General features: G+C 44.6%; 2 long non-coding RNA genes across 2 annotated transcripts in view; one reads left to right on the top strand and one right to left on the bottom strand.

The window, feature by feature from the left end:
- LOC309642062 overlaps nucleotides 1–5703 on the bottom strand; it is a 19243-nt gene extending 13540 nt beyond the window's left edge. Inside the window, exon 1 of the long non-coding RNA XR_014252953.1 lies at nucleotides 5520–5703. This is a non-coding gene — a long non-coding RNA (uncharacterized lncRNA). The remainder of the gene's footprint in view (nucleotides 1–5519) is intronic.
- Nucleotides 5704–5736: 33 nt separating this feature from the next.
- LOC309642059 lies at nucleotides 5737–8569 on the top strand. Its single transcript, XR_014252951.1, has 2 exons — nucleotides 5737–5973; nucleotides 6896–8569. It is a non-coding gene; the product is annotated as an uncharacterized lncRNA (long non-coding RNA).
- Nucleotides 8570–12109: the final 3540 nt, after the last annotated feature.

Here is a 12109-nt window from a genome sequence, read left to right on the forward strand (position 1 = left end):
AATGAAGTATCAGAATGAGAAATTAAGGAAACAATCCCATTTACCATCACATCAAAAAGAATAAGAGGGACTTCCCTGGTGGTCCAGTGGTAAAGAATCTGCCTTCCAATGCAGGGGATGCGGGTTCAATCCGTGGTCGGGGAACTAAGATCCCACATGCTGTGGGGCAACTATGCCCATGTGCCACAACTACTGAGCTCGTGTGCCTCAACCAGAGAGCCCGTGTACCACAAACTACAGAGCCCATGCACTCTGGAGCCCACGTGCCACAACTAGAGAAGAGAAAACCCGCACACCACAACTAGAGAGAAGTCCACGCACTGCAACGAAGAGCCCGCATGCTGCAACAAAAGATCCCGCATGCCTCGACAAAGATCCAAAAAAAAAAAAAGAATAAGATACCTAGGAATAAACCTATCTAAGGAGTCAAAAGACCTGCACTCCGAAAACTATAAGACACTGATGAAAGAAATTGAAGACCACACAAACAGCTGGAAAGATATACCATGTTCTTGGATTGGAAGAATCAGTACTGTTAAAATGACCATACTACCCAAGGCAATCTACAGACTCAACACAATCCCAAACTACCAATGGTATTTTTCACAGATCTGGAACACAAAATTTTTTAATTTGTAGGAAACACAAAAGACCCTGAAAATAATAATAGCCAAAATAATCCCGAGAAAGAACAGAGCTGGAGGAATCATGCTCCCTGACTTCAGACTATACTACAAAGGTACAGTCATCAAAACAGTATGATACTGGCACAGAAACAGACACCTAGATCAACAGAACAGGATAGAAAGCCCAGAAATAAACCCACACACTTATGGTCAAAGTTAATCTATGACAAAGCAGTCAAGAATAATCAATGAGGAAAAGACAGTCTCTTCAATAAATGGTGCTGGGAAAAGGGGACAGCTACATGTATAAGAATGAAATTAGAGCATTCTTTAACACCATATAAAAAATAAACTCAAAATGGATTAAAGACCTAAATGTAAGACTGGATACTATAAAACTCCTAGAGGAAAACATAGGCAGGACACTCTTTGACATAAATCGCACCAATATTTTTTTGGACCTGTTTCCTAGAGTAATGGAAATAAAAACAAAAATAAACAAATGAGGCAAAATTAAACTTAAAAACTTTTTCACAGCAAAGGAAACCATACAACAAAAAGACAACTTATGGACTGGGAGAAAATATTTGCAAACGATGCTACCAACAAGGGATTAATTTCCAGAATATACAAATAGCTCCTACAGCTTAATATCTAAAAAACAACCAATCAAAAAATGGGCAGAAGACCTAAACAGACATTTCTCCGAAGAGGACACACAGAGGGCCAACAGTCACATGAAAAGATGCTCAACATCACTAATTATTAGTGAAATGCATATCAAAACTACAATGAGATATCACTTCACACCAGTCATTATGGCCATCATTAAAAAGTCTACAAGTAATAAATGCTGGAGAGGGTGTGGAGAAAAAGGAACCCTCCTACACTGTTAGCGGGAATGTAAATTGGTGCAGCCACCATGGAGAACAGTATGGAGGTTCTTTAAAAAACTAAAAATAGAGTTACCATATGATCCAGCAATCCCATTCCTGTGCATATATTTGGAGAAAACTCTAACTCAAAAAGATACATGCACCCCAATGTTCATAGCAGCATTATTTACAATAGCCAAGACATGGACACAATCTAAATGTCCACCAACAGAAGAATGGGTAAAGAAGATGTGGGGGGTGTGTGTGTGTGTGTGTGTGTATAGAATTTTTAAAAAATATTTATTTTTTAATTTATTTTGGCTGTGCCAGGTCTTAGCTGTGGCACGCGGGATCTTCATTGCGGCATGAGGGATCTTTTAGTTGTGGCATGTGGACTTCTTAGTTGCAGCATGCATGCAGGATCTAGTTCCCTGACCAGGGATTGAACCCAAGCCCCCTGCATTGGGAGCGTGGAGCCTTATCCAGTGGACCACCAGGGAATATTACATATTATATTAATATTATATATTCCATATATATATAATGGAATATTACTCAGCCATAAAAAAATGCCATTTGCAGCAATATGGATGGACCTAGAGATTATCATACTAAGTGAAGTAAGTCAGAGAAAGACAAATATCATATGATATCACTTATATGTGGAATCTTAAAAAATGATACAAATGAACTTATTTACAAAACAGAAATAGACTCACAACTAAAGAAAACAAACTTATGGTTACCAAAGGGGGAAGGGGGGGAGGGAAATTTGGGATTAATCGACAGAGATTACTACATATGAAATAGATAAACAACAAGGACCTGTTGTATAGCACAGGGAACTATACTCAGTATCTTGTAATAACCTATATTGGAAAAGAATCTGAAAAAGAATGTACATGTATACGTATATGTATAACTGAATCACTTTGGCGGACACCTGAAACATGGTAACTCAACTATACTTCAATAAGAAAAATTAAAAATTAAAAAGAAAAAAGCTAGGCTATGGTTTCCTATTGCCTTTAGGGCAAAGTCCACACTCCTTAACATGGTGTACAAGACCTTCAGGACATGGTCCCTGCTGGAATCGCCTTGTAAAGAGATATCTTGTTTACATATTTCTCTATGCTTAGTAGGAGGAGCTCCTAAAGGGTGTATTTATGGCCGAGATCCAGCATGGAGCAGAACATAAGGAGATAATAAATGTTTGTTAAATCAAATTCAGAAAATCTTTAATGGATAAGCAGTATCAGGGCTGACTACTGGAAAGTGAACTTAAGAACAGGCACCAAATGCTTTTTGTTCCTTCCTCATTAGCTTAGGAATTATTTTTGCTCTATCTTTTTAAAATTAACTTATTACAAGGATAAGATAGGCTTATTATAAAAAAGACTCAAACATTACAAACAGGCAATCAGTAAAAAGATCCCCACCCTTCATACCACTGTCCCTCCTGCCCCAGCACTGTTAACCGTTCATATATCCTTCCAGAAATTTTCTCTGCACATACAGTCATGCTAATATACATTATTACTACTATTATTATTAGCATTACTTAACACAAAAAGAATAATATTAAGTATACTCATTTACGCATCAATTTTTTTCATACAATCTTGGTTATTTTTCCATAGCAGTATATATGGATCTTCCTCATTTTTTAAAGGTCTGCATTGTATTCAATTCAATTACAAGGTTCTACCATACTTTCTTCAAACAGTTCATTATTGATGGACATGTAGGTTATTTCCAGCTTGAGGCCATTCTATTAAATAAATTTTTTTTTTTTGCCCCACCGTGCAGGGATCTTGTGGGATCTTAGTTCCCTGACCAGGGATCAAATCCAGGCCCTAGGCATGGAGTCCCAACCACTGGATTGCCAGGGAATTCCGGAGGCCATTTTAAACAATGCTGCATTTACAGCAGAAAATTAAATGTCAGTCTTACCAACAACATACCCTACATATTATGAAACAGCTGAAAGATGGTTTCTAGTTGTAGTTTCAATCCATGTCTTGTTATGAGTGAAGGTGAGCATCTTTTAATACATAGAATAATTTGTATTTCTTTTTTGTAATTTATCTGTTCTTGAGTTTGGTCATTTTTCTATTGCATCGTTGGTCGTTTTCTTATTGGTTTGTAGGAGTTCTTTACATTTTAAGGAAACCAGCCCTTTTTTTGTGATATGTATTGTAATTATTCTTTCCCAGTTTGTCTTTTGATTTTGTTTATGGTATCTTATTTTTTGTCTTAGAGAAATTCATATATTTGTATTTATCAATTTTTAAAATTCTTCTAGGTTTGGGGTTATATTGCACTCAGATTATTAAATAACTTCATCATGTTTTATTTTAGTGCTTTTCCTGGTTTTATTTTTATACCTGTATTTTCTTCATCCGGAATATACTTTTGTAAAAGGAGTGAAGTGGGAATTTTGTCCCAGAACCACTGATAATGAACATTCTTCCTCTTCTACATTAATTTGAAATGCCACTTTTATCAGTTAGTGAGAGTAAAATGGATACAATCTCTATGAGAGCAATTTGGCAGTATCTATCAAAGAATGCACAAATAAACCTTTGACACAGCAATTCAACTTCCTGGGAATCTATCCTACAGATACCTTTGCACTTGTGTACAGTAATGTAAGAATAAGGATGTTCACTGAAACATTGTTTGTAACAGGAAAATACTGGGCACTTAAATGACCAACTATTGGGGACTATTAAATCATTATGATACTTATGTGCAATGGAACAAGGCAGCTCTATTGTATTAATAAGTGAACTACCAAGCATAATATACTACCAATCGTAATGCTATATCACCTATATCAGTAACATCAACAAACATAAAGAAAGAGAATAGATATAGAAATGCTGACATGTGCATAAAATAAATCTGAAAATACTTCCAAGAAACCATTTTCACTGATGGCTTATAGAGAGAATTGAAAGGCTGGGATATAGGAAGAACAAGGATGTTTACTTTTCCCTGTACCTTTTTTGACAATTTTGGATTTTGTATTTTTTGCATGAATTGTTTGTTACAATGAGTTTTTAAAATTTCATTCATTCATTCGCCTTTAGCGAGGTGGAACCCTAATCTCGTGTAAAGCTATGAACTGTCAGGAGAAGTAGTACAAGATAGTCATCCCTGCCTAGAGCAGCTGACAAGCAGAGTGGACCTCGGGTCTCTTTGCACCGGAATCGTGGAGGAGGGGAGAGGGCGTTCTTATTCGAAGGTCAGATTCCTGGGCCCCACCTTGATCGACTGAATGAGAGTGACGCCCAGAAATCTGCATTTCTGACAGGATCCCACTGGGGATTCAAGTACACGACAATTCGGAAGCCTTGTGGGCTGGAGGGGCAGCTCACTGTGTGGGCGCGTTTCCTCGTCCTTTGCTCACCCCTCCCTGGCACCCAAGCTCGCGCTCCTGGCGAGGGGGCGTACCCCCGGGGCCTGGGGGCAGGTCTCCCGGAACACCCTAGACCCGGGCCTCCCCCGCACTCTGCTCAGGCCGAAACCGCGAGGCTTCACTTCGCCGCCGCCCAGGCCGCTCTTCCCAGTTCCCGGATCCGGCTCCGGAGTCGGCAGGGCCCAGGCCCAGAGCCACTGAGCCAGGGAAGCAGCGGGAAGGAGAGACTGGAGGTGCGAGCGGCTAGAGGTGAAAGAGCTGCAGAAGCCGAAGGCAGTGGGCAGAGGATGCGAGGCCAGTTCAACCCTTTAGGAAAATGAGAGAAATGACAGGTGTAGAAAATAAATTATGTACTGGGGGGAAAAACTGCGACTCCGCCGGGACTCGAACCCGGAACCTTTGAATGCCTTCAACCTCTAGAAGTCCAATGCGCTATCCATTGCGCCACGGAGCCACCTGTTGGACTCTTTGCGCATCTGCTCTGTTAAGCCAGAGGCGACGGCCCCGCGCCCTTCCCACCACCCCCTTAGCTTTCGGTCTGTATCGCAGAGGCCAGGGCACTGACAGACACCGGCCGCAAGAGCTCGTCCTCACCCGGAGACCGCCTCTTAACGAAACCGGCGAGTCTTGCAAGCGAAGGGCGGGCGCGAGTCCGCCGGGTGCCGGCTGGTGCGTCTGAGGACAGCCGCAGCCCGGTCTCCGGCCCGCCCTGGGCACCGCCGTACCTGGCCGCGCAGAACAAATCACGCCCGCACTCTTCCTCCCCAGCTCCCTTCCTGCCCGATCGCCCCCGCCTACCCGCTCTCCCGCGGCCGGTTCCGCCCGGCCTGGCCCCGCCCCGGCGATGGAGGCCCCAGGCTCGCCGTTGCGCCGTTAAGCCGGGCCGGTAACGCCGGGCACTTACGTCGCACCTTTTAGCGGCTGATCCCGAGCAGCGACCCCTCGGACTTTGAGGCGTGGGCAGCGGCCCCTCCCGGGTCCCGGGCTTTTTCCTGGCCGCCCGCGGCCGGGATCCGCCGCGGCAAGCGCGGGTCGCGGCGACGTCTGTGTGAGTGCTTGTGCGTGTTTATTTGCGCGGGGTTCGGTAAAACGGTGTTTGGGTTGCATTTCGCTCCCCACAGACCCAGAGCCGAATTTCTGAGGTATCCGGGCTCTGGTGGACTGAGGGGGGCGACGCGCCCCGCGCTGCGGCATCCTCCGAGAGCTCATCCCAGCGCCGGCAACTGCCTCCGCGGGCGCCGCGCAGCACCGGAGCCCGTGCGCCGGGAGCACGAGGCTGCGTGGGCGGTGCCGGTGGGGGGCCTGCGCGCGTGGGAGCGCCGGGAGCATGCGTGAGCGGGCGCGTGCGGTCGAGGGGCGCGCGCCCGAGCGTGGCCGCGTGGTTTTCCGGAGGCAGCCGGCAGCCGAAGGAGGCGGCGCAGCCGGAGTCCCGACGCGCTCCCCGCTGCTCGAAAGGGCGCGGTCGCCACGAATCAGAGTGTCAGTCTGAGGGGGGATTTTTCAGTGCCCCTGTAATTCGCATCAGTAAGACCCCGAAGCCACTTGAAAGAGACGATCTAAGTAAAAATCGCGTGGCTGCCTTGCAAACGCCTCTGCATACAAAACCGTTGGTCCCCGCTCCAATCGGCTTGCGGTTTTCTGAGCCCCGCCTACGTAGAAATTGCGGAGCTGCTGCTGTGCCCTGTGGTCTACTCCATTCCACGCTGCCCAGCTACATCAGGCATCAAAGCAAAGCAGTCTCTGTCCGTGTTCTAAAGAGGGAAGGGAGCTCCCAGGAAGGGTCTAGTGGAGTCGGGATCTGTACATTCTTATTTAACTTCACCCCACAACAATGCTATGAGCCAGATACTATCGTCCTCTTTATAAGGAAGGGAAACTGCAGCTAAAAGAGGTTGAATAACTTGTGTAGGGACACCTCCCTGGTGTGTGTCAAGAACTTTGAGGAATCTGCTATTTTACCCTACTTGCAGGCTAACGTGTCAGCTCGTCACAGTTTCATGGATGTTGACAGAACACACAAGACTCCTGGGTCAGAGATGAAAGACTATCACAGCAAAAGCATTAGCCAGAGTGTCAACATGATCGTGTCGGTTCTCTGAACCCCAGTTCTCACAGGAACGAAGCAGGTGGGCCCAGATGGATGCTTGCACACAAAATGGGTGGCATTATAGAAGAGGAATGCTGAGGTTGGGGGACCTACCAGTTTATAGCAAGCAGTAAGCAAGCCTGCTCTTTGTCCCACAGAGGGACATTCCCTCATCCCTCAAGGTTGCTCGCTGCAAACACAACCCTGAAGAATGGCCCAAATGAGCAGGATCTTACATTCTTAGCACACTCAGCAAGAATGTGCAAGGATGCTAAGGGCCCACGTTCGTTGCCTCTCCAAACAGTTAGTGGCAGAGCCCTGATTGATGCCAGGCATGTCTCTTTCATTCTACCATAATACATAAAGTTCCTAGACAGTAAGCATTTTATGTAAAACATTGTTATGCCCCCTTTAAGATTAATGAAATAGAACAAATATCCTCACATGCAGGAAGGAGGAATTCTGACATATACAAAATTAACCCTTAAAATAGAAAATGACTTCAAATTGTATTTGTTTAAACAAATCTTTTTTGAACTCTGAAATGTGCCAGGCACTAGTGGCATCTCAGAGTCTTCACTGGTCCTTGGAATTGCACATGGCTGAACAGAGGACGAGTGATGCTTAATGCTTCTTTGGAATACCATACAAAGGAATTCTCCTGAGGGCATTGGAGCCAAATCTCAAATGATGAGTCATTGATATGATTAAGTAACAATTCAGACTCATATATAAAAGTTCTGGGAAGGGGGAATTGAGAAAGAAATCACATGCTAAGGAAAGATGCGTGTGTCCTTAATTCCACTTAATAAATCAAACAAAGAATTTTTAGATATTTGATTCCTTTCACTAGTTGAGATCAAAACGCCTTGTCTATGTCATGGAAAACATTACCAAGATATGGGGTTAGCAGACAGTGTGGGAAAACCAGGCTTGTGTGGCCAACTCTGTGAGCAATCAAGGTGTACTTTTTACACCTTACAATTAGAAGCCTGGGAAAACCATGGCAGAACAAACGCTGTGTGTGTTCTCTGACAATTAATAAGTGGTTTGTAACGAGTCTGGCTTTAGAGGCAGCAGTGGTAGTATGTAAAAGGGATAAAAATGTGTATTTAGTTTCCATCTAAGGAGAAAGATCCAGTAGGTTTTCTCTTCCCGTTTCCTAAATCTAAGAGCTGAATTTTCTCAGGCAGTGCATGCCATGAACAGCAGCCATCACACAACCTGAACCAAGAATTCCTGCAGGAAAAAAAAACAAAAACAAAACCTCTTCCTTTCTACCGACAGAGGGAACCAAAGCATGGACTATAATCACCTGTGAGTGGGCTGATCGCTGCAGTTTGCAACTTGAGTTCCCTAAATTAAGCGCTACTTCATCTTGCTGTTTTAAAGTTCAGATCCATTATACACCTCTGGGAGTCTGCAGTAACATTTTTCATGTTTGTACAGAAGGATTATTTTTAAGTTCCTGTGTTCTATTTGCAGAGCTTGGAAGCAGCTTCAGCCTTCCCCAGAAGCTCTAGAAATCTACTGTATTTCTATATATTTTTTATTTCTATATATTTCTACAATATTTTTACTTGCTTTGCTTTGCTCCAGAGGGAGAAGGTCGCTGGAGTACCAGTTTAATTCAATTCAATGCGTATTTAGGGAGGATACATTTGGGCCTACTGTGGGAGATAAAGTGGAAGTTTAAGACACAATCCCTACCTTCAAGGATACTTCAGATTCCTTGGAAGAAATACCTGTGAATATGAAACAATAAGCAAAATAATGCAAGATGACATATGAAAAAGTGGCAAAATGTGATTGGGTATCCCTACCAGTAAAACGTTTTTGAGTTTGCATTTCCAAGTAATAAACATATACTAAATACTATACTAATTATCTTTTTAAAAAGAAATTTTTAAAGGATGAGATTTTTTTTTAACATCTTTATTGGAGTATAATTGCTTTACAATGTTGTGTTAGTTTCTGCTGTACAACAAAGTGAATCAGCTATACGTATACATATATCCCCATATCCCTTCCCTCTTGCGTCTCCCTCCCACCCTCCCTATCCCACCCCTCTAGGTGGACACAAAGCACCGACCTGATCTCCCTGTGTGCTATGCGGCTGCTAAAGAATGAGATTTTTAAAAATCAGAGACTCTTGAGAGTAGAGGTTAGGAGCATAGGCTGTGGAGTCAGACTCCTGGTGTTGACATCTTGGTTCTGCCTCTAATTGTAAGGCATGATCTTTAACTTTTCTGAGCCTTCTTTTCCTCATCTGAAAAATCCTAAAGTTGTTATGATAGGAGTTAATCCTTGCAAGGGTTTCTCTCTGTTCTGGCACATGGTAAGTGTGTAGCAACTGTTTGTTGTTATTATTAGCAAGCAGCTCTCAATAAAGAAATCTCACATCCTGCAGGAACAAACCAAAGTTCAGATATAGCATCAGTTAAATTTGTTGCAACCCAAGAAACATTCTCCACCTCCTTACCCAACTCCTACTCAGCTATAGACATCACATCTACGTGGTGTACCAAACAGACCGCTCGGCTTCTCAGACTGAAAACATCTACCTTCAGCTTCATGGTTCCCTCACGGTTCTCCCCCAAGAACCTTGGGTGGATTCTTATTTTCATGTGTCCAACTGCGTGGTTTCCCAAAACAAGGAGAAAAGAATCTTTCCCTGAAGGACTTGTGAAGACTCTTCTCTTGCCAGACAAAATCTGCTCACAACACTTGAATGATGGCTTTTTTCATCCTAAAAATCTTAGCGCTGAGTTTCAGCCAGGCCAATAACTAAACTAGGTGGCAAGATGGGAATAGGCGAAGGGAAAAAAAAAAAGTGCCAGGATGAAGAAATTTCGATATTAACACAGAAAAGAGGGACAAATGGGTCCTGAAGAAAGTATAGCTGGGGTGAGGGGTTGAAGTGTCAGGAGGTTGGGCAAGTCGGATTGAGGCCACATGTAGCAAAGGGGCTGGGGCAAGCTTGATTCAGGATGAGGCATGTGGATTTCATGCAATAGCCAATGGGGAGCTACAGTTTCTTTTGGCATGAGAATGGCTGTGTTTTATAATGGTTCATGTAGGGGGGTGATATACAGGCTGAATGGAATGAGGCCCAAGGGTCGGGGAGACTATTATATCTCATTTGATTTGTGCTTGATGTTGTCTTATGACTTCATCTCTTCAGCAAGCAGTGATTGAGGGTCTAGTTGACATATCCATACAAAAGAAAAAGACATGTGCCTGGCTTACTGCCTAGTAGAAATGATGACATAGGTACACAAACAACTGTGGTGCAAGGTAAAAAGGTGTCCAAGTGAGACAGGCACAGTGGTTTGGGACTTCAGCGAGAGAGACTGAGATTACATCCTGAGAGGGCGAAGCAGGGAGGAAGACTGCGTTTGGAAAAAGCTACCTAACCTAGGGCCAACTTGCATGCAAGGAATTCCAGGTAAGGGTTAGCAAACAGACTGGAGGGATGGAGGAAGAAGATAGGACAGGGCTGGGGAAATGGTAGCAGCTGAGCAGTCCGGTGCACCGTGTCTAAAAGGCTCCAGCTAACTTGGCCTTGGTTGCAGCAGGCACTGGTGGAGAAGGTCACTGGGGTTCAGGGCACTGGTCACAAAGTCAGGCTTGTATCAGTTCCGGTTCTGTGCCATTAGCCCATTCACAAGAGGGCAAGAATCACAGCTGAGGATAAAAGGAACGTGATCCAGTCCCCAAAGGGAAGGGTTTGAGAAGAGCTGGTTGAAAGTCTCGGACCAGTAGGCTGGTATTCAGAGAAGAGGGTCTAGTCACAAAGGGAAACTAAGGCAGAAGCAGGTATACCGTGTCTGAGGCAGGCAGCACCAATGATTCCAGACCTCGTGGCTGGTTGACTAGGGCTGCTGACCGGGCTTCCAAGCCTGGAAGAGCTCAGGTAGGATATAGGACTATCCTGTAGGTGGCAGTCACTACCTGCTGTCGAGACGGCTAGACAAAGGCCAAGACTGGCCTGACCTGGATCTTCAAAGATGCACAGGCTCTGAGCCGGCAGAAAGCACATTTATGCATTTAAGCACTGAGCACAGTTAAATGCCAGGGTCTCTGCTGGTCTCTGGGGACACTGTGGTGAGGAAGACAAATGCGTTCCTTGCTCCCATGTACCCTGCAATCTTGAGCAAAGTCAGACAGGAGAGCGTGGATAGGTACGTGGAAGTGAGCTTGACTTGCCAGGAGATAACAGCTGAGAGAGTCAGTGGGAAAAAGATCCCGAAGGACTTTGGATGCAAGGCTATGGGGACCTGAAATTGATCAGCCCATGTCACCTCCTCCACGTGCTTTCCCAGACCTTCTTCTTCAGCCTGGTCTGCTGGTGGGGAGGGGCTCCTCTTCTGGGTTCCCAAAGCACCCTGGGAGTCGTATAATTTTCTATCTGGTTTCTGTATCCTCTCCGAGACTATAAGCATCTTGGGGGAAGGAACATGCCTTCTTGTGGATAGATCACAGCAAGCGCCTTTAAATATTGGTTGAGTAAATGGGTGAGTCCTGTAGGCAGTCAGGAAGCTACTAGACCACGTGCCTAGCTTGTCTTTTTTTTTTTTTTGGCTGTGCCACGCGACTTATGGGACCTTAGTTCCCCAACTGGGGATCAAACCCAGGCCCACAGCAGTGAAAGCGTGGAGTCCTAACCACTGGACCACCAGGGAATTCCCTAGCTTGTCGTTTTTAACCAGAAGTTCTAGAAAGCTAAATATCCTTGCTTTCTAATTTAGGCAATTCTCCCCAAGGCTTAGCACCATGTCCTGTACAGAGTGGGCAGTCCAGAAATGTTGCCTGAATGATCTTGTGGGAGTAGAAGTTGATCTTCAGTGTCCTAATTCTGCTTTCAGTTACCCAGTTTGTGGGAGTAGGTCTTGAATTCCATCCACTCAGACCCACTTCTCTTCCTTCCAAGTTCTCGCCAAACAAAGGCATTTCCCCACTCCTGGCCCACAATGGATAACCATCTGTTAAAACTTAACTAATCTTAAGTCTTTAGCAGTTGAGAGTAATCACGAAGTAATAACGCATAGTGCCAGACACTGCACTGAGTTCTCCGTGAATACATGAATGTGCTCCA

The sequence above is a fragment of the Balaenoptera physalus genome (assembly GCF_965194825.1).
Source record: "Balaenoptera physalus genome assembly, chromosome: 1".
NCBI classification, from domain to species: domain Eukaryota; kingdom Metazoa; phylum Chordata; class Mammalia; order Artiodactyla; family Balaenopteridae; genus Balaenoptera; species Balaenoptera physalus.